Source organism: Eubalaena glacialis, chromosome 1 (genome assembly GCF_028564815.1).
Source record: "Eubalaena glacialis isolate mEubGla1 chromosome 1, mEubGla1.1.hap2.+ XY, whole genome shotgun sequence".
Classification (NCBI taxonomy): domain Eukaryota; kingdom Metazoa; phylum Chordata; class Mammalia; order Artiodactyla; family Balaenidae; genus Eubalaena; species Eubalaena glacialis.
Genome location: NC_083716.1, coordinates 108,984,585 through 109,007,846, shown reverse-complemented (window position 1 = coordinate 109,007,846; position 23,262 = coordinate 108,984,585). Strand labels below are relative to the sequence as shown.

The following is a 23,262-nucleotide window of genomic DNA, read 5'->3' as shown; positions in this document are numbered from 1 at the left end:
GTCAGGAGCTAAAAATCAAAAATAAATAAACAAATACAACAATAACAAAAGCTAAATCTTAGCTTTAATAGTGTCTGCTAGTTTGGGGATATTTCTATAGAGGATGAGAGCTTAGAACTGCCTATCCACCATTTTGCTGATGTCACTCTGACATCTTCCTTCTTAAGTGCTCTGTCTTTGGATGTACTTTTAACTTTGTCTTGAATGCCCTTTCCCTCTTTACCTGGAAAGTTATATTCAACCTCTAAGATCTTGCCTGAATATCACCTTCTTTGTGAAATTTTATTTCAGCCACCACATTGTTACTCTTTCTGGCTGCTCCCTAATTGTTTGTATGTACACACACTGTTACATCCAGTATAACTGTTTACCTATAGATGTGTGTTCTCCACTGGATGGTAAGCCTTTTGAAATCCATGTGGTATCTTGCTTACATTTCCATCCATAACCCTTAAGCTCAGAGCCTGGCACAGAACGGGCATCCAAGAGTGGCATATAGAAGAGCTTAAAGGGACACTCAGTGAGGATGAGATGAATAGGAGTATCCTCTGACATGTAAGAAGACTGGTCTTTCAAGAGTATGGAACTGGGTACACTTTGGAAAACAGAAATTAGGAAGGATAGTAGTAGACAAGGGGTAATTTGAATATATATCTTCAAATTCTGTAGGTCATATGCAATAACTATTGTTTTCCAGAAGATAATCTATATTTATGCCCTCAAAGGTAAAATAAGGGTAATAAAAAATTGGAATCAGCACATAAAATTTTAATATTATTTTAAATGAAAGGTGGAGGATTGTCAAGAATAGTTGGTTGATAGGATACTTGATTCACCCAGATAATTCTTATTCAAGAGATTTTTATTCCCTCAAATACGTAAACAATTGAAGTCTCAATGCTTTTCTTTTTGTAATGAATAGTTTTCTGCTTCTCCCATTTACAAACTTTGGCCTTGGAGAACTCCTCTATCTTTCTGGTGGACAACAGTAACCTCTAACTTTTGAAGGTGTAATGGTTTAGTGAAAACCATACACAGAAATATCTATTAAATACACGGTTACAAGCAAGCACAAATCAGTTTGTGCAACCTGTTTCATTAATCTGATGATGTCATAGTTCTTTGAACTTTTAGTTCACTTTGCAAGAAACATTAACAATGAACCAAAAGATGACAAATATTCTAGTAAAATTCTGTGAGCCTTAGAGTTGGCATCAGACACAGAATGTTTAGAGGTGAAGTGTTGGGCCCTCTCCCTGATGAAGAGCAGAGCAGGCATCACGCCAAAAGTTTTTTTAGACCTCTTTGAAGTCCCTCCTTCCTGACTCTCCCAGCACCTCTCTCCACAGGCAGTCTTTGATTTGATTTCTGTCACTATTGATCAGAGGTTGGGAAGCTTTTTGTAAAGGGCTAGAGGTAGTAAATATTTGAGGCTATGTAGGCCATACACTCTGTTATAAATACTCAACACTGCTGCTGTAGTGCTAAAGCAGCCATAGAAAATGTGTAAATGAATGGTTGTGTTGTGTTCCAATAAAAATTTATTTACAAAAACAGGCAGCAGGCCAGATTTGACCCATGGGCTGTAGTTTGTCAAAGCTTGCTACTTGCATTTTCCAGAGGTTTATATAAAAAATTGTATATGGGGACTTCCCTGGTGGCACAGTGGATAAGACTCTGTGTTCCCAATGCAGGGGGCCTGGGTTCAATCCCTGGTCAGGGGACTAGATCCCACATGCATGTCACAACTGAGTTCACATGCCACAACTAAGGAACCCACATGCTGCAACTAAGGAGCTGGTGAGCCACAACTAAGGAGCCCACAAGCTGCAACTAAGGAGCCTGCCTGCTGCAACTAAGACCCAGCACAACCAAATAAAAAATAAATTGTATATGCAATATTTTTTGGTCTGACGTCTTTCATTCAGCATAATTATTATGAGATTTATCCATGTGGCAGTGTACATCAGTAGTCCATCCTTTTTATTGCTGAGTAGTATTCTATGGTTTGACTATGCCACAATTTGTACATCCATTCACCTATTGATGGACATTGGATAGTTTGACTTGACTATGACAATGAAAACTGCAGTGAATATTTGTGTTCAATTGTTTGTATCATCATATACTTTAATTTCTCTTGGGATAATACCTAAAAGTGGAATGGTTGGAACATTTAGTGGATTTATGAATAACGTTTTTGAAAACTGCCAAACTGTTTCCCAAAGTGGTTATACCATGTTACAATTCCACCAGCAGTGTATGAGATTTCCAGTTCCTCCATATCCTTGTCAACACTTAGTTTGGTTGATCTTTTTGACTTTATACATTCTAAGGTACATAGTGAAATGTCATGTGGTTTTACTTTGCATTTCCCTGGTGACTAGTGATATTCAGCATCTTTTCATATGCTTGTTTGCCATCCTTTTATCTTCTTTGGTGAGGTGTCTGTTCAAAATATTCCCCATTGTAATTGGGTTGTTTACTCATTTTTGAGTTTTGAGAATTCAGAAAATGCATTCTGGATATGAGTCCTAGATGATTTACAGATATTTTCTCCTAGTTCATGGCTTGTCTGCTTTTTCTTAACAGTTACTTGAAAAGCAGGAATTTATTATTTTGATAAAGTCCAATTTATGAAAATTTTCTTTTATGGATACATGCTTTTAGTGTATCTAAGAAAACTCCCCCGAGATCAAAGAAGTTTTTGCCTATGTTTATTCTAGAAGTTTTAAAGTTATAAATTTTACATTTAGGCTTATTGTCCATGTAACTAACTTTTGTGTATGATTCAATAAACCGATCAAAGTAAAAAAAATTTTTGCTTGTGAATATCCAATTGTTTCAGCACCATTTATGGAAAAAATTACAATTTCCTCACTGAACTATTGTTGAACTTTTCTTGCAAATCAGCTGATCTTTAACTTGTGGGTGTATTTCTGGACTCTCCATTCATCAGTTTGACTATATTTATGTAATACTACACTGTTTTGATTACCATAGCTTTATAATAAGTCTTGAAGTGAGGTAATGTATGTTCTCCAATTTTGTCCTTCTTTTTCAAGATTGTATTGGCTATTCTAGGTCATTTGAATTTCCATATGAATTCTGGTATTTCTACAAAATATTCTTAGGAAAAACTAAAGGAGACCTTAGTATATGGAGACATATACCACATTCATAGATAAGAAGACCGTATATTGTTAAAATGCCAGTCCTTCCCAAAATAATCTATACATGGTCCCTCAAATGTGTCCACATTCTAATTCGTGATGTTAATACCTGTGTATGTTATGTTACATGATAGAAGGGACTTTGCAGGTGAAATTAAGGTTACAAACCTTAAAATAGGGAAATTTTCCTGGATTATCCAGGTGTGCCCAGTGTAATGACATAGGCCCTTAAAATGGAAGTGGAAAAGAGGAGAGTCAGTTAGAGAGATGCAACAGAAGAAGAAACAAGAGAGATTTGAATTGTGAGAGTGACTTGACTTGACCCACCATTGCTGGCTTTGAAGATAGAGGAAAGGGGTCATGAGCTAGGGAATGTGGGTGGCCTCTAGAAGCTGAGAACAACTGGGTGTCAGCAAGTGAGGAAGTGGGGACCTCAGTTTGAATTGAATTATGTCTACAACCCAAATAAGCAGGGAAACAGTTTCTGTCCTGAAGCCTCCAGAAAGGAATGCAGCCCTGCCAACACCTTACCTTTGTTTTGAAGCTCTAACTAGAGACCCAACCAAGCTCATCGTACTTCTGACCTATGAAAACTGTGATATAATAAGGAGGTGCTATTTCAAGCCACTACATTTGTAGTAATTTGTTATGGCAGCTATAGAAAACTAGTACTCTTTTTATGCCTGTATAATCTATAACCATATCACTGATCTTATTCTTGATATTAGCATTTTTCCCCCTTGTCTTTTTGTCCTATTTAGACTGGCTAAGGTTTATCAATCTTCTTGATCTTCTAAAAGAACCAAGTTTTGGTATCATTGCTGTTCTCTAATATTTTTCTATTTTCTATTTCATTTATTTCTGATCCAACACATTTTTATTCTACTTATTTTGAATTTTATTTGCTCTACTCAGAAAAAAATTTGTTCAGCCTATTTGAACAAAAACTTCACAAAAGAACATGTATGGATGACAGATAAGTACACGAAAAGATGCTCAACATCATTAGACACTAGGGAAGTACAATTTGAAATCACAATGAGATACCATTTCATACCCACTGGAATGTCAAAAATCAAAAAAGCTAAGTGTTGAAAATGTGGAGAAACTGGAATTCTCATATACTAGTGGTGGGATTGTAAAATGTTACAACCATTTTGGGAAACAGTCTCACAGTTTCTTAAAACATAAATATTCCATAATACTAGCCTATTATATGATCCAACCATTCCATTCCTAGATATTGACCCAAGGGAACTGAAAGCATAATGTACATATAGATAATTTATATGAAAGCTCATAGCACATTCATTTGTAATAGCCAAAGACTGGAAGCAGTGCAAATGTCCATCAAGGTGAATGAGTATGTGTATTGTGGCATAGCCATACTATGCCATACTAAACAATAAAGAAGAATGACTATTGGTCCACACACCAACACTGAAGAATCTTAAAATAATTGTGCTGAATGGAAGCAGATAAAAAATACATACTATATGATTGCATTTAAGAAAAGAGATGAATGGTTTCCTGGGGGTGGGGTCTGGTGACAGGAGGCGGGAGAGGGAGAAAAGAACATGGGCATGAGTAAACTGCTGGGGTGGTGGATATATTCATTATCCTGCTTGTTGTGTTGGTTTCTTTGGTATATACATTACACAAAATACAAATTGTACGTTTTAAGCATGTTCAGTTTGCAGAATATCAATTATCTTCAATTTAAGAAAGCAATCCGAAGATGAAGAATTCGTGTTTTAACAATTGAACTACATCTGTAACTCTGTTTATTTGTTTTTCAGGGTGGATTGCTATTCTGGGTGCCATCTGGTTGCTAATTTTAGCTGATATCCATGATTTTGAGATAATTCTACACAGAGTAGAATGGGCAACCCTTCTATTCTTTGCAGCACTCTTTGTTCTTATGGAGGTAAGACTTTAGTTGAACTTTTGCAGTATGATCTTGTCTGATTTTTAGATTTCACATTTTATTTAGTGAATGAAGAAAGCCCAAAGTCTGTAAGTCTTTCTACATATTCACTAAGTGGAAAATTATGGGGGTTGAAATTAGACTATTTTAAGTTAAACCAAATTTTATCTCAGGCACCTAAATATTATTTAATAAATTGATTTATTTGGTTGCTGTTTTTTTCTTGAATAACATTTGTGGTTTGTAAACTTGTTCTAATTTCATTTGTTACAAAGTGCAATAGAATTTACTCTAATTTTGGGGCAAAATGACTTGTTACAGAAAGTTTACAGGGAAATGTTATCTTGATGATCTATTGCATTTTGTGTAATATTTAAGTAAATATTCTGTTATGATGGAAAAGACTACATCAAAGAAAAGAATGAATAATATGTATTGTTTTATTTAGTTATAATTGTTGTTACAAAATTATTCACAATACTTTTTAATCTTTAGACTTGATTTATAAACTTCTGTCCTCCTCAAATGCAAAGCTTTACTGATGTACAAGACTACTACTCCCCAAAGGATCCAAATGTTTCCATTAATTACCTTAATTAATTACCTTAATTTATTGATGACAGATCCATTCAATATTCATTATTCTCTTGATTCACTTTGGCTTTTTTTTTTCCAACTTTTTAAAAACAGGTCCCTTGAATCATTGAAATCTATGTCTTTAACTCATAATGGATTGCACAGATGTAATCAAATGACTCATATAGGCCCTCCAAATATGTCAGGGAGTGATGAATCATATTCTACTTCATCTGTTTCCTACTCAAAAACTTCACCTTTTCTATTCTGAGTCTTCTTTACACACAGAATATGAGGACTACTGGGGGGAAAATTCTGGTTACTGTTACATGATTGGCTTTTGAGAGTCCCTGCCTCAATTACATGTTTATTCAAGGTGTAAATTGCTATCTCATCTGGGTTTCTGGCATATTGTTCTTAATGACATATACTTCTCTTTGTCTTGATGGGATAAACACTGGAATTTTTTTTGTAAACATCTTTATTGGAGTATAATTGCTTTACAATGGTGTGTTAGTTTCTGCTTTATAACAAAGTGAATCAGTTATACATTTACGTATGTTCCCATATCTCTTCCCTCTTACATCTCCCTCCCTCCCACCCTCCCTATCCCACCCCTCTAGGTGGTCACAAAGCACCGAGCTGATCTCCGTGTGCTATGCGGCTGCTTCCCACTAGCTATCTATTTTACATTTGGTAGTGTATATATGTCTATGCCACTCTCTCACCCTGTCACATCTTACCCCTCCCCCTCCCCATATCCTCAAGTCCATTCTCTAGTAGGTCTGTGTCTTTATTCCCGTCTTGCCACTAGATTCTTCATGACCTTTATTTTCCCTTAGATTCCATATATATGTGTTAGCATACTGTATTTCTTTTTCTCTTTCTGACTTACTTCACTCTGTATGACAGACTCTAACTCCATCCACCTCACTACAAATACCTCCATTTCATTTCTTTTTATGGCTGAGTAATATTCCATTGTATATATGTCCCACATCTTCTTTATCCATTCATCAGATGATGGACACTTAGGTTGCTTCCATGTCCTGGCTACTGTAAATAGAGCTGCAATGAATATTTTGGTACATGACTCTTTTTGAATTATGGTTTTCTCAGGGTATACGCCCAGTAGTGGGATTGCTGGGTCGTATGGTAGTTCTATTTTTAGTTTTTGAAGGAACCTCCATACTGTTCTCCATAGTGGCTGTATCAATTTACATTCCCACCAACAGTGCAAGAGTGTTCCCTTTTCTCCACACCCTCTCCAGCATTTATTGTTTCTAGATTTTTTGATGATGGCCATTCTGACCGGTGTGAGATGATATCTCATTGTAGTTTTGATTTGCATTTCTCTAATGATTAATGATGTTGAGCATTCTTTCATGTGTGTGTTGGCATTCTGTATATCTTCTTTGGAGAAATGTCTATTTAGGTCTTCTGCCCATTTTTGGATTGGGTTGTTCATTTTTTTGTTATTGAGCTGCATGAGCTGCTTGTAAATCTTGGAGATTAATCCTTTGTCAGTTGCTTCATTTGTAAATATTTTCTCCCATTCTGAGGGTTGTCTTTTGGTCTTGTTTATGGTTTCCTTTGCTGTGCAAAAGCTTTTAAGTTTCATTAGGTCCCATTTGTTTATTTGTGTTTTTATTTCCATTTCTCTAGGACCTGGGTCAAAAAGGATCTTGCTGTGATTTATGTCATAGAGTGTTCTGCCTATGTTTTCCTCTAAGAGTTTGATAGTGTCTGGCCTTACACTTAGGTCTTTAATCCATTTTGAGTTTATTTTTGTGTATGGTGTCAGGGAGTGTTCTAATTTCATACTTTTACATGTACCTGTCCAATTTTCCCAGCACCACTTATTGAAGAGGCTTTTCTCCACTGTATATACTTGCCTCCTTTATCAAAGATAAGGTGACCATATGTGCGTGGGTTTATCTCTGGGCTTTCTATCCTGTTCCATTGATCTATATTTCTGTTTTTGTGCCAGTACCAAACTGTCTTGATTACTGTAGCTTTGTAATATAGTCTGAAGTCAGGGAGCCTGATTCCTCCAACTCCATTTTTCGTTCTCAAGATTACTTTGGCTATTCGGGGTCTTTTGTGTTTCCATACAAATTGTGAAATTTTTTGTTCTAGTTCTGTGAAAAATGCCAGTGGTAGTTTGATAGGGATTGCATTGAATCTGTAGATTGCTTTGGGTAGTAGAGTCATTTTCACAATGTTGATTCTTCCAATCCAAGAACATGGTATATCTCTCCATCTATTTGTATCATCTTTAATTTCTTTCATCAGTGTCTTATAATTTTCTGCATACAGGTCTTTTGTCTCCTTAGGTAGGTTTATTCCTAGGTATTTTATTCTTTTTGTTGCAATGGTAAACGGGAGTGTTTTCTTAATGTCACTTTCAGATTTTTCATCATTAGTGTATAGAAATGCAAGAGATTTCTGTGCATTAATTTTGTATCCTGCTACTTTACCAAATTCATTGATTAGCTCTAGTAGTTTTCTGGTAGCATCTTTAGGGTTCTCTATGTATAGTATCATGTCATCTGCAAACAGTGACAGCTTTACTTCTTCTTTTCCGATTTGTATTCCTTTTATTTCTTTTTCTTCTCTGATTGCTGTGGCTAACACTTTCAAAACTATGTTGAATAATAGTGGTGAGAGTGGGCAACCTTGTCTTGTTCCTGATCTTAGTGGAAATGGTTTCAGTTTTTCACCATTGAGGACAATGTTGGCTGTGGGTTTGTCATACATGGCCTTTATCATGTTGAGGAAAGTTCCCTCTATGCCTACTTTCTGCAGGGCTTTTATCATAAATGGGTGTTGAATTTTGTCGAAAGCTTTCTCTGCATCTATTGAGAGGATCATATGGTTTTTCTCCTTCAATTTGTTAATATGATGTATCACGTTGATTGATTTGCGTATATTGAAGAATCCTTGCATTCCTGGAATAAACCCCACTTGATCATGGTGTATGATCCTTTTAATGTGCTGTTGGATTCTGTTTGCTAATATTTTGTTGAGGATTTTTGCGTCTATGTTCATCAGTGATATTGGCCTGTAGTTTTCTTTCTTTGTGACATCTTTGTCTGGTTTTGGTATCAGGGTGATGGTGGCCTCGTAGAATGAGTTTGGGAGTGTTCCTCCCTCTGCAATATTTTGGAAGAGTTTGAGAAGGATAGGTGTTAGCTCTTCTCTAAATGTTTGATAGAATTAGCCTGTGAAGCCATCTGGTCCTGGGCTTTTGTGTGTTGGAAGGTTTTTAATCACAGTTTCAATTTCAGTGCTTGTGATTGGTCTGTTCATATTTTCTATTTCTTCCTGGTTCAGTCTCGGCAGGTTGTGCATTTCTAAGAATCTGTCCATTTCTTCCAGGTTGTCCATTTTATTGGCATAGAGTTGCTTGTAGTAATCTCTCATGATCGTTTGTATTTCTGCAGTGTCAGTGGTTACTTCTCCTTTTTCATTTCTAATTCTATTGATTTGAGTCTTCTCCCTTTTTCTCTTGATGAGTCTGGCTAATGGTTTTTCAATTTTGTTTATCTTCTCAAAGAACCAGCTTTTAGTTTTATTGATCTTTGCTATCATTTCCTTCATTTCTTTTTCATTTATTTCTGATCTGATCTTTATGATTTCTTTCCTTCTGCTAACTTTGGGGTTTTTTTGTTCTTCTTTCTCTAAATGCTTCAGGTGCAAGGTTAGGTTGTTTATTCGAGATGTTTCCTGTTTCTTGAGGTAGGCTTGTATTGCTATAAACTTCCCTCTTAGCACTGCTTTTTCTGCATCCCATAGGTTTTGGGTCACCGTGTTTTCGTTGTCATTTGTTTCTAGGTATTTTTTGATTTCCCCTTTGATTTCTTCAGTGATCTCTTGGTTATTAAGTAGTGTATTGTTTAGCCTCAATGTGTTTGTATTTTTTACAGATCTTTTCCTGTAATTGATATCTAGTCTCATAGTGTTGTGGTCGGAAAAGATACTTGATACGATTTCAATTTTCTTAAATTTACCAAGGCTTGATTTGTGACCCAAGATATGATCTATCCTGGAGAATGTTCCATGAGCACTTGAGAAAAATGTGTATTCTGTTGTTTTTGTGTGGAATGTCCTATAAATATCAATTAAGTCCATCTTGTTTAATGTATCATTTAAAGCTTGTGTTTCCTTATTTATTTTCATTTTGGATGATCTGTCCATTGGTGAAAGTGGGGTGTTAAAGTCCCCTACTATGATTGTGTTGCTGTCGATTTCCCCTTTTATGGCTGTTAATATTTGCCTTATGTATTGAGGTGCTCCTATGTTGGGTGCATAAACATTTACAATTGTTATACCTTCCTCTTGGATTGATCCCTTGATCATTATATAGTGTCCTTCTTTGTCTCTTGTAATAGTCTTTATTTTAAAGTCTATTTTGTCTGATATGAGAATTGCTACTCCAGCTTTCTTTTGATTTCCATTTGCATGGAATATCTTTTTCCATTCCCTCACTTTCAGTCTGTATGTGTCTCTAGGTCTGAAGTGGGTCTCTTGTAGACAGCATATATATTGGTCTTGTTTTTGTATCCATTCAGCCAGTCTGTGTCTTTTGGTGGGAGCATTTAATCCATTTACATTTAAGGTAATTATCGATATGTATGTTCCTATTCCCATTTTCTTAAATGTTTTCGGTTTGTTATTGTAGGTGTTTTTCTTCTCTTGTGTTTCTTGCCTAGAGAAGTTCCTTTAGCATTTGTTGTAAAGCTGGTTTGGTGGTGCTGAACTCTCTCAGCTTTTGCTTGTCTGTAAAGGTTTTAATTTCTCCATCAAATCTGAATGAGATCCTTGTTGGGTAGAGTAATCTTGGTTGTAGGTTTTTCTCCTTCATCACTTTAAGTATATCCTGCCACTCCCTTCTGGCTTGCAGAGTTTCTGCTGAAAGATCAGCTGCTAACCTTATGGGGATTCCCTTGTGTGTTATTTGTTGTTTTTCCCTTGCTGCTTTTAATATGCTATCTTTATATTTAATTTTTGATAGTTTGATGAATATGTGTCTTGGCGTGTTTCTGCTTGGATTTATCCTGTATGGGACTCTCTGTGCTTCCAGGACTTGATTAACTATTTCCTTTCCCATATTAGGGAAGTTTTCAACTATAATCTCTTCAAATATTTTCTCAGTCCCTTTCTTTTTCTCTTCTTCTTCTGGGACCCCTATCATTCGAATGTTGGTGCGTTTAATGTTGTCCCAGAGGTCTCTGAGACTGTCCTAAGTTCTTTTCATTCTTTTTTCTTTATTCTGCTCTGCAGTAGTTATTTCCACCATTTTATCTTCCAGATTACTTATCCGTTCTTCTGCCTCAGTTATTCTGCTATTGGTCCCTTCTAGAGTATTTTTAATTTCAGTTTTTGTGGTGTTCACCATTTTTTATTTGCTCTTCAGTTCTTCTCGGTCCTTGTTAAACATTTCTTGTATTTTCTCCATTCTATTTCCAATATTTTTGATCATCTTTACTATCATTACTCTAAATTTTTTTTCAGGTAAACTGCCTATTATCTCTTCATTTGTTTGGACTGGTGGGTTTTTACTTTGCTCCTTCATCTGCTGTGTTATTTCTCTGTCTTCTCATTTTGCTTAACTTACTGTGTTTGTGGTCTCCTTCTCACAGACTGCAGGTTCGTAGTTCCTATTGTTTTTGTGTCTGCCCCCAGTACATAAGGTTGGTTTAGTGGATTGTGTAGGCTTCCTGGTAGAGGGGATTGGTTCCTGTGTTCTGGTGGATGAGGCTGGATCTTGTCTTTCTGGTGGGCAGGACCGTGTCTGGTGGTGTTTTTGAGGTGCCTGTGAATTTATTATGATTTTATGCAGCCTCTCTGCTAATGGGTGGGTTTGTGTTCCTGTCTTGGTAGTTGTTTGGCATAGGGTGTCCAGCCCTGTAGCTTGCTGGTCGTTGAGTGGAGCTGTGTCTTAACATTGAGGTGGAGATCTCTGGTAGAGTTTTCACCATTTGATATTTAATGGGGATGGGAGGTCTCTGGTGGACCAATGTCCTGAACTTGACTCTCCCACCTCCGAGGCTCAGGTCTGATACCTGGCTGGAGCACCTAAACCCTGTTAGCCACTGGACTCAGAAGAAAAGGGAGAATAATAAATAAATAAATAAATAAATTAATTAATTAATTAAAGTTATTAAAATAAAAAATTTAAAAATATTTTAAAAATTAAAAAGTAGTAAAAAAGAACAAAAGAAGAGAGCAACCAAACGAAAAAACAAATCCACCAATGATCACAAGCAGTAAAAACTATACAAAAAAAAAACAAAAAGGACAGACAGAACCCTAGGACAAATGCAAAAGCAAAGCTATACAGGCAAAATCACACAAAGAGGCATACACATACACATTCACAAAAAAAGAAAAAGGAGAAAAAATTTATATACATATATGTGTGTATATATATATGTATATATATATATATATATATATATATATATGTATATAAAAGGAAGAGAGCAGTCCAATCATTAAACAAATCTACCAATGATAATAAACTCTAAATACTAAACTAAGATAAACATAAAACCAGAAACAAATTAGATGCAGAAAGCAAACCCCAAGTATACAGTTGCTCCCAAAGTCCACTGCCTCAATTTTGGGATGACTTGTTGTCTATTCAGGTGTTCCAGAGATGCAGGGTACATAGAGTTGATTGTGGAGATTTAATCTGCTGTTCCTGAGGCTGCTGGGAAAAATTTCACTTTTTCTTCTTTGCTCACACAGCTCCTGGGGTTCAGCTTTGGATTTGGCCTGACCTTTTCATGTAGGTCGTCTGAGGGCGTCTGTTCCCTTCCCAGACAGGAGGGGTTAAAGTAGCACCTGATTAGGGGGCTCTTGCTCATTTAGGCTGGGGGGGAGGGAGGGGTATGGAATGCATGGCGAGCCCATGGCAGTAGAGGCCGGCGTGACATTGCAACAGCCTGAGGCTTGCTGTGTGTTCTCCTGGGGAAGTTGTCCCTGGATCACGGGACCCTGGCAGTGGTGGGCTGCACAGGCTCCTGGGAGGGGAGGTGTGGATAGTGACCTGTGCTTGCACACAGGCTTCTTGGTGCCTGCAGCAGCAGCCTTAGTGTTCCAGCCTGTCTGTGGTGTCCGTGCTGATAGCCATAGCTTGTGCCAGTCTCTGGAGGTTGTATAAGCGGTGCTCTGAATCCCCTCTCCTCATGCACCCCAAAACAATTGTCTCTTGCCTCTTAGGCAGGTCCAGATTTTTTCCCGGACTCCCTCCCAGCTAGCTGTGGCACACTAGCCCCCTTCAGGATGTGTTCACACAGCCAACCCCAGTCCTGTCCCTGGGATCTGACCTCCAAAGCCCGAGCCTCAGCTCCCAGCCCCCACCTGCCCTGGCCGGCGGGTGAGCAGACAAGCCTCTTGGGCTGGTGAGTACTGGTCAGCAACGATCCTCTGTGTAGGAATCTGTCCACTTTGCCCTCTGCACCCCTGTTGCTGTGCTCTCCTCCCTGGCTCGGAATCGGCCCCCCCGCCCACCCCCCGTCTCCACCAGTGAAGGGGCTTCGTAGTGTGTAGAAACTTTTCCTCCTTCAAAGCTCCCTCCCAGAGGTTTGAGTCCCATCCATATTCTTTTGTTTCTGTTTTTTCTTTTTCTTTTTCCCTACCCAGGCACATGGGGAGTTTCTTGCCTTTTGGGAAGTCTGAGGTCTTCTGCCAGAGTTCAGTAGGAGTTGTTCCACATATAGATGTATTTGTGGGGAGTAAGGTGATCTCCACGTCTTACTTCTCCACCATCTTGAAGGCCTCCCCAACCTTGTATATTTTTATCTTCAATCTTTTTTTCTCCTTTATCTGAGTTGATTAAGGATTATGTAAAATTTGATTTCCCACTTTTTGGCAGTTACATTCTCTTTTAGTGGTTTACTCTAGAGATGACAGCTTATATTCTTAACTCATCAAGGGCAAACGTTAATTGTTACTATTATACTCTTCAACTCTATTTTCTTTAAACAAAATTCCTCTACTATATCCAGTACCTGTGGATTCTCATTCTTGCATGTTAGTGGTATATCCAAATTTGTTTTGGTTATTTCTGCTCTTGTTCATGTTACTTGTCTTCTTGTATTCTTGATGACCCTAGATTATAATTTTGTTACTTGATCTTAATCTGTGGGAGTCTTGAGAGGCTACATTTGGAGTGCTTTCTTCCAGAAACTTCTTTTGTTTGCCTCTGCTGGATGCCAGGGGATAATTTTTTCAGCCTGTTTCAAGGCTGTCAGTGCAATGTGAGAACCCCTCTTTCAGCCTACAACCTTGCTGCTGCCCACACCTCCGTGCTCTCACTTCAGCACTTGGTTGGCATCAAGCTCAAGGCAATTTCATCCTTCCTTGCCATTCAAGTCTGCAGCTCCCAGCCAGCTGCAAGAAGTATTTTCATGGGAAGGGAGATTCCTTGGAAAACATTACATTGTCTTGCTAATCCGGTAATGCCTAAAAGTGTGTTTTATCCAGGGTCTATTTATTTAGCTGCAGAAGGGACCTTAAGACCTCCTAGTCCATCATTTTGAAGAAAGTAGTGGCATTGATTTATTGTATTTATTTAATTTCAATGGAACAACAATGTCAGATCATTGCTGAACCAGCTTTTTGCAACTAGTCACTGCAACAGAAGGATAATTATGTTTCATATTGTGAGGGATTTACATCATATTATACAATCATCTTTTCACTATATAAATTGACGGAGGAGACAAGTGATGCATATAGCATCTTCAGCTATACATAAACTTTAGTTTGCTGAAGTGTAGAATATATATTATATATTTACAACTTTAGATTTGATAGAATTAGGTGTTACATAGTTATCTCATTTGTCATTTTATAAAGGAGTATCTATTGGCTATTTGTATTTTCCTCATATCTTGACTTTCTTTTTTAAACATAGCCAAGCTGAGGTTTTCAGTATTTGTAATCATTCACCATGATGACATCACAGTGAAAAGGCCACATTTGAGAGGTGCTAGGTAGCTATGTCACCCCCATGTCTGGTTCCCTCTCGGTGCTTCCTGTCTGGGATCTGTCATGGATGGCAGAAGATCTCCTCCTCAGCTGGGACGAAGTGGGCAGACTGAGCAGAATGGCTCCTGCACTTATGTCTCCATCTAATCTTCTTTCCTACCTTTCTCTGGACACAATTTTCTGAATCTGTCTAGTACTATGAAAATAGTACATGCTTCAGTTAAATAGACCTTTCTTTGAACGGTATGAAAACCGTGCATTTTCTTTATATTCTTCTAAAACTCTGTGATGCTTAACTTTAAAAAGGAATTTGAAATGCAACTTACTTGCAAGACATTCTATATGGAGAGACATTTCATTATGTACAGGTGAACAGTACTCCTATACAGCAATCTTAAAGTAAAGAAATGGCCTTCCATCCAAATGTAAATTTAGCATGGATATTAACTCAAATTAATGAGAAGTTCCTGCCTCTGCTACTGTGCTCTCTTCTCAATGAATCTTCAGTGTGCATATAAGATAGTAAATTATTTATAGACTGTGTGTTTGATCTTTTATAAAAAATGAGAGCGCCATGTTGACTTATTTTCATTTTAAAGCCATGTTTTAAAAAATTTGATATATTCTCAGTTTTAAATTGATTCTTATCATACATCTATTTCTTCTAGGCATTGGCACATCTCCACTTAATAGAGTATGTTGGAGAACAGACTGCTTTGCTAATAAAGGTACATTAAATACTGCAATATAAAGTGCTCCAGCCACTATTCCTTTGATTTTTTTTTAATTGGCAAGAATAGGGCACATTAATTATATAAAAAAGTATATCAGGGAACCTATTTTATCCTGTGTAGCTAAGAGATGAAAAGAGACTTTTTTCAAAGAATATATAATTACAGATGCCTACAATTTTGCTATTAACCTTTAGTTAAAACCTTTTTGGGAAGGAGAGAATTGAGACAGCAGTCTCAGTAAGTGATGCACAGAGGTCCCAGCCTAGGGTCACCACATGGGAAGTGAGGTCAGTGTGACCAGTGTGTCACCTGGTGTCCCACCAGGAATGGGAACACTGGACCTGCTGCCCCACCCACCCCCGCCCCGGCCCCCAAGGGTTGGTTGGCTTGAGCATGATTGGGAGTCACTCCTCTCAGTTACTTGTAGACCCTGGCCCAGGTTCCTGGTAGGGGTCGGGAAAGCCCAGTTTGTCCTGTTTGCACACCTGGGTCTCCCTTGCTCTCCTTGTGTGGAAGAGGAAGGACCAAGAGCCCTGTGGTCCCTTCTGAGTCTCACATGTCCTAGCATCAGCTCCTCAGTGCGTGTGATCTATGTAGCTATGGTACACTGCCCTGCTGTTATCTGTTCCTTCCAGATGGTCCCAGAAGATCAGCGCCTTGCAGCTGCCATCATCTTGGTCATCTGGGTCTCAGCCATCGCATCGTCCCTGATTGACAACATACCATTCACTGCTACCATGGTGAGTCACAGTCTCCTCCATGTGATGAGGGCCCAGCTTTCACCTGCACACAACCTGGACTCACCCTTCCTTCCAGAGGAAGCAGAGAATGAGGCCTGTCCCTTTACTGCACTCACAGTTTAAGGGAACATATGTGATGAATCCCAGGCAGCAGCTGGGAGCTGAGGCGTACAGCTGCTGTGGGCAGTGAATCCCAGGATGGCTGGGTGTTTCAGGGTCAGTCTGACTGGGAGCTGCCACCTCTCATGGAAAAAACAGTCTTTCTTTCTTTCTTTTTTCAAAGAAAATTGGAAGACACCAAAGACAGAGGCTGGTTGAAGGTGTTCATCCTTTATTCCCAACAAATGTAGAAGCTATTCTAACTGGCTGGGGTAGCTTCTGGTGCTATGGCGTGGATAAGATTTTGAATTCTCTGTGTGATCTTGACCCAAGTCAAGATTAGGGGGTCCATATTAGAGGACTTTTACAGAGCTGTTCCTGCTGTGTCTTCTGACGTCACTGATTGCTCAACTTAGGGCAGAATTGTGAATGCCTGGTATGACAGCATAAAGGTGGGAACAGGAACCTCGGGTCCTGTCACAGCACCTGGTGTCCCAGGTGTGCTGGGTGTGCATGAACACTCCTCATGGCTGGATTCTCGATGAGACTTATCTCTTGTTCTTGTGACCTTGAGGGCCACTCCTCTCTCACAGGACCTTAGGGTGACTGGGACTCAGTGTCACCATGCATTGCCTGGAATCACAGTGTCTGCTGCGTTGATGCTCCAGTTACCTAGCTATTGTTCTTCCAGGGTCTGGGTTTGGTAATTCTGAAGTAATTCTGTGGCTCTTATTATTTCTTTATGAAGCCCTGAGTTAGAAGAGTCATCTGGATGTTGTTGAATATGCTGGTACTGCTCAGCGGGTGCTGTCATTACTGTGGTCCTGCAGAGGGTGAGGGGCAGCAGCACCTCTCAGGCAGGCTAAAGCGGCAGGGCCCTGGGCTTCTGAGATGCCAGGTCAGCTTGCGTGTGAATCCCTTTCTTAATTGAAATAGATTCTGTAGAAGACCCCGTGCATCTGAACCCTGTGTAGCCGCAGCCCGGAGTTTCATCAGCAAACCTTTGTCTGTGCTTCCTCGAGGCCCTACATGCTCACAGCTGATGCACCCTACCTTCTCGGGGGCTTCCAGGTTTCAGGACCCAGACCCTCTCTTGGACTGAACAAAATGGTCCCTATTGTTGAAAATTTAGATTCCTCTACTTTCTAAAAATATAACTATTTTGATATTTTTCTTCCCCAAATATTAATAGTTACTTAAAATTTAAATTAAAAAAATACATTAAAGGAATCACAGAGGGTAGGATAACAAATATCAGTACACTTACCACCCAAAATGAGGAAAATTTTATTCCCTTTGCCTGAGGTTTTCTTATTTGTTTTGTTTTTAAGAAATAAAACATTATAGAGGAATGTAACATTCTCTGTTCCTTCCCTCAACCCCAATATCATTCTGTCCTTACCTCTCCTGAGGGAACTACCTTCATAAATCTGGGGCATATCACTATGGAAAGGATTAAAAGAAGGATCTTAGTTTGTGTGAGTCAACATGGTATGGAAACTAACTCCTGAGAAACCAAAGCAGCAGCTGCATGGCATGGAGCTTCCTGTAGCCCACAGATCTCTGCCACCTGAATTTACCATGTCAGCACGTGGTATCCACTATGGCTGCATCAGAGGAGGGCCACTTGGGTTTCTGCTTTAGTCTGGAAGTGGCATTAGAAGTGACCTGTCACAGTCCTTGGGTGGGAAGTGGACACATGGCCCTGCCCAGATGCAGGGTCCTGGGAAGTATGCAGCACAGAGAGCTGGGCAGGCACTTAGGTCTGCACCACTGTCCCTTGCTCCCTTCCTCCCTCCTTTTCACTTGGCTGTCTTTTTCGCCACTTCTTTCTCATTTTTGGGGCGGTCAGGGGATGTGGTCTGTAGGATTTCATACTTAGACACCCCTGAAATGCCCTTTGACCTAGCGTGTGGTCAGTTTGCCCCATGTGAGAGCAGAGTTCTGCACATGCCCACATGTACAAGCACATTGACTGTGCTGTTAGAACTTCTTTAGATTCACTCATCCTTCCTCTAATCAATCAATTCTGATAGAGCAAATCACTTTACTGATTTATCTATTTCAACTGACAGTTCAATAGATTTTTCTGAGTACTATGCAGTTGGATTAGGCATTAGAGGTTCATTATCTGTATCTCTTCAGGATGGTGGTTTCTTTCACACTGTGTAAGGTCTCTCTTCATCTCTGCTTTGAGCCTCTGCCTGGTTTATCTTTTTCCAATTCTTTATTTTCAAACTTTTTTTTGGTTTGTTTTTTAAATCCCTTTTTAGTTGTATTTTTTAAAACAACATGCAAATGGATTTTTAAAATTCCAAGCAGATCATCTCTGTTAAGAGAATAGTTTTGAAACTGCTAGGTGGCGTTTCAGGAGGCTCTGAGGAGCTCTAGTTTTTTATGTTTCAGCACAGAAAGAATTCAGCGAGAGACAAAGTGATAGATGAGAAGTGATTTATTAGAATAAGATGCTTGTGAGGCTTGCAAGAGGGTGCTGCACCCAAGAACATAGTGGGCTACAGTTTTATAATTAAAGGAAAAGTGGGAAGGGGGACAAGACCACCTTCTTCCTCATTCTTGAGTAGACATCAAGCTTCCATCATCAGCTTTTCCTCCAGGTTGGGCAGGGGAGTTTTCTTGTCCCTACATGGTCAGGCCAGGACTGTCATGGTGCAACGGAAATGAGCAAAAAGGCAGTTACATATGTTAAAAATTGTAAATCATCTCAGGTTTTAGTATAATGTCACCTTTTCCTTATATTTTTGTTTACGGTGTGTGCAAAGGAGCATGTCCTAGGAATTCTTAACTTACTAAGCTCACTGGGCAGGATGTTGGTCTCATGCCACCATTGTTTTATTGTTTTGGGGCATGTCTCATGTTTCTGTTGTGTGGTTTTGTTGCTAAGCTTGGTTTTGTGGTTAAGCAAACCTGCTTTCTTGAGTGATCATTAATTTACAGAAGTCTCCCATACTTTTTCTTTACTTACAATCCCCTAGTAGGATTAACTATTTAATTACCTACTTTGTCCCTTTACTCTTTCCCTTTTGGTTAACATGTTTAAATTTATTGTGTTGACTGAGAGACTTGAGTTTATTTCTACTATTTTATTAAGGTTTTGCATGTGTTATGCTTTTTCTTTTCTGATTCTTTTTTCCCTGTTATTTTCTGATTTCTCTTGGATTGATAAATCTCATCCTCCAACTGGCTTGGATGGTGCTGATTTTATTCCTAAGTCTTTTAGTGGGCATCTATCTATTTGTAATACACATAGTTGTATCTGCATTTCAAACAACAGTTGCAATCAACATGAGAAATAAAATATTGCCTGCCAAATATCAGTAAACAAAGGATGTCACAGTCATCAGCAATTGCAGCCACCTCCAATGGTGAGCCAGTGAGTCCTGAGGGGACTCAGGAAGGAAACAAAGAATGCCTGCCATCTAGCAGCCATCAGACTGCACAACGGTGAGCCCTGAGAGAACTCAGGATGTGAAAACACAGGATACTAGCCCCAAATACCTGATGTGCATATCAAAGGAATGATTTCAATGACCCCAGACTCTTGCACCTTCCCATACATGGAAAAGCGCTAAATTCCTTAACTTGAGATATCTGGTTTTCTTTCATTAACAATAATTTTTAGACATTTAGACTACCTGCCCTTTGTTGTAAAACTCTTATATATCCTGGTTCCCCCACCCCCACCCCGCCCCTTGCCTCTTTGGAGCAGTTTTCTCAGGATTACTTGAGATACTGCCTCCTGGGCTTGAATTCCTAAGAATATCCACCAAATAAAACGTAACTCTCAACTTTTAGGTTGTGTAATTTTTTTCAGTCGACAAACAGAACCTACTTTAGTTAGTTTAAGAGGATTAGGAGTTTATCTAAGAATAGGGTACTGTTCATGGATTTTCTGAAGGACACCTTGGGTGGGGTTTGCCCCATGAAGCCCCCAACTTCTGCTGCTTTGCCTGGGCTCCCTCTCCCAATGCTGGATGCTGAGTACCTGGGCCTCTGTCACTCTGCCTTGAGCACACCTTGTCACATTTCTCCAAATTCTCCAAGCCTGACTCTCAAGTAGAAGTGTCTGATTGGAGGAGCCCATGTCACATGCCTGTTCTAGCTAAAAAGGGGTTGGGGAAAGTGAGCTTCTGGCTTCTGCCTTGGGGAGCCAGAGCTCATGAAACAGAGTTCCTCAAACATAGGAGTTCCTCAGAGCCTGCTTCAATACTTACTTAAATGCCTTCTCTGCAATGCTTTCTGTACTTCCCGTGCAAGGCCTTGCTTGTCCTCTGGGGTCCTATAGCACTTTACACATAACTCCGCTAAGGTAGTCATTAAACTGACTGTCAAAACATGTCTGCAGCTGCATTCCCTTATTTACTAGCATTGTGCCTGGCACAAAGAAGATAGTTAACAAGTGTTTGTATGAATAAAGAAGTAAATAAACCACAATAGATTAATTTTTCCAAAGAAACTCTTCCTTCACATCACCCTTGGCTTATCATCCTCCAGCAACATTCTGTTACTCTCACTGAGGGAATTGGGCACCTCAGTGCTTGCTGTGTTTCTGAGAGTCACAGAAAATATTGCTGCACCATCTCTCTACCAGGCCTCCCTGCCATCTGAGACATACCCTCCTCTCCAGTCGGGCTGGTGCCACTTTCCTTAGCATGATACTGGGCATCTTTCTTGTGTCTTTTCCTACAATATTCTTTGCTGCTGGTAACAGCCATTCCCCTCAACTCTCTCCTCCCTTATCCTGAGAGCTGGTCTCACCAACATAGAGCCCTCTATGTTCCCCCAGTGGGAGGCTGTCCCTTCTCTGTATTCTTCTTCCCTGTGGCAGCTACTATCACTGCTGGCTGGAGACACCAGATGCTGGTCGAATGCATCCGCACTGGGAATCTCTGGTGTGCCCTGAGAAGGCCCTGGGAACAGATGGATATTATGAATGCATTAGTGTTGGAGACACTGCCAAAGTTGGCAGATGTGAAGCCAAATCTGACCTCCATATTCCAACACCAAATTAAATCTAGAGACAGAGTTTTGGGTGAAGTGGAAAAGAAAAGCTTTATTGCCTTGCCAGGCAAAGGGAAGCACAGCAGGCTAATGCCCTCAAAACTGTGTGTCCCAACCTGGGGGGAGGGGTGGTTTGTGAGGAGTTTTATAGTCCAGGGTGGGGTTGCTGATAAGGATCAGGGTGCGTGCAGCGCCCACATTCCTTCAATCCAGAGATCATCTGGCATCAGGTAATGATGGGTGAATTGTGACCTTCTCTGGAATGAAGAGTGCTTCACCAAGTAGTTAACATCTTACATTTGGTGGGGGTTTTAGTTTGGCAGAAGAGCTCAAAGCTATTGCTATGTGTATCCCTTGAGGGGGAACCAGGACCCTGCCCCAAGGCTGCACTATTGTTTCTTGACTGCTCCTCCCTTATCACTGCATTCCCTCCCTTCCCTGATTAGCAACTGTTTGAACCTGCCCTTTGGAACTCAGGGAAGGGGACACAGAAAGGCTTTTGTCCCCAGGAGCCCCACAGGGTTCTGCTTGGTTTCAGATGTTCTGTTTCCCTTGGACCTTCGTTCCTGACCACCAGCCTGTGGGCTGCAGGTGTTCATAATCTTTCCTTCCTTGCTGCCTGCCCTGTGGATATGGGGCTTCCTCAATTTCAGCCCCACAATTGTCTTCAGAAAAAATCCGTATGTATATAGACATCTCCCCTGCTTCTGGCCTCTGACAGATGCAATGACATGAATGGGTCCTGGGGAAAGTGATTGAGGTTTTCTGCCTAGATAGGATAACCCCTGCACATTTCACAGCCCTTCTCCCAACCAGGACCATCTTCACTCTGCATGCCTGAGAAGCCCTCTGAACTTGGAGTGTGTGGAAGGAAGGGGGACTCTGGCTCTTGTCTGAGATTTCGGCAGTCATTTGTGTCCCTCTGCACCTCTGGCCTCATCCTTTGCATTCCAGAATCTTTGTGGTCTGGCCTGGCTTGCATGGACCTACAGAGTTCAGGCATTTCTAGAAGGGTAGTGCCCCTTCTACTCTATGAGGTCTAGTTTCTTGGACTGTTTCTGAGGCCAGCTCCAACCAAATGTCCCTTAGTGTACCTGCTCCTCACTGTACACTCCTGGGGAGGGCTGCTCAGGGTCCGTCTGCTGTGTGTATTTTTACTTTGGTGAGATTCCCATATTGTCAGTTTTGCTATTTTCCTGGGGGACTAAACAAGGAGACCCAAGAACATCCTGTAGGAATACTGTCAGGTCAATCCAAGGGTAGAGATAGGTTTGCCTGCCCGTGACCATCAGACATGAAGAGAAAACACAGGAACAGTGACTGGGGTCCCTGCTGCCAGGCTTGCAGAGCTGCCTGTGTTTGAGCTCAACCCCATTCTTCTGTAAGAACACAGCTCTGGCCAGTGTCATTCTCCAGGTCAACAGGGCAAAAATTCATGAGATTTAACAGCGTTGAAACCTTATTTAAAAAGGTTAGAAAACTGCCAGATGCTCTCACCATTTCCAATGACTAGAAGTGCTGGCCAATGCCTCAGTGGGAGACTGAGACTGTGCCTGAAAAGGTTGTGAAGCACCTACTCAGAAAGTTCTTTTTGTTAAAAAATTATGAGCATTATTCTAAGGAAGTGAGTTAGAGAGACGAAAGTTCATGTCTTCTTGGGTGGTGTCTTCTCTCCAGAGCGTGCCTTTAGTTTGGCGGTGTTCCTCTGGTACTCACATTGTCAGCTGTGAGCTGAGAATAGCAGGTGGGAAGCACTTCACATTTGTTCATGATATTTCTCTTCCAGCGATCAGAGAAGAACACCAAATAATTCAGGAAATGCCAGAGACTTGGTTTATAACTGGCAGGATCACTTTCTTGAACTTTTGCTTATCATGTAATGTCCAGAGTGGAAAGAACTAGAATGGATGAGTTTATCTATCCAAGTCATCTGGACAGGGCTTCAGTGAAAATTCCAACATGAGCATGGGCAGATTATGGGAGAGCACCCC

At 40.0% G+C, this 23,262-nt stretch overlaps 1 long non-coding RNA gene across 1 annotated transcript; it reads left to right on the top strand.

Annotated features, from left to right (window-relative positions):
• Positions 1 to 4,980: 4,980 nt before the first annotated feature.
• On the top strand, positions 4,981 to 16,147 carry LOC133096988 (uncharacterized). The gene is made up of 3 exons (XR_009701920.1): positions 4,981 to 5,100; positions 15,348 to 15,407; positions 16,049 to 16,147. It is a non-coding gene; the product is annotated as an uncharacterized LOC133096988 (long non-coding RNA).
• Positions 16,148 to 23,262: the final 7,115 nt, after the last annotated feature.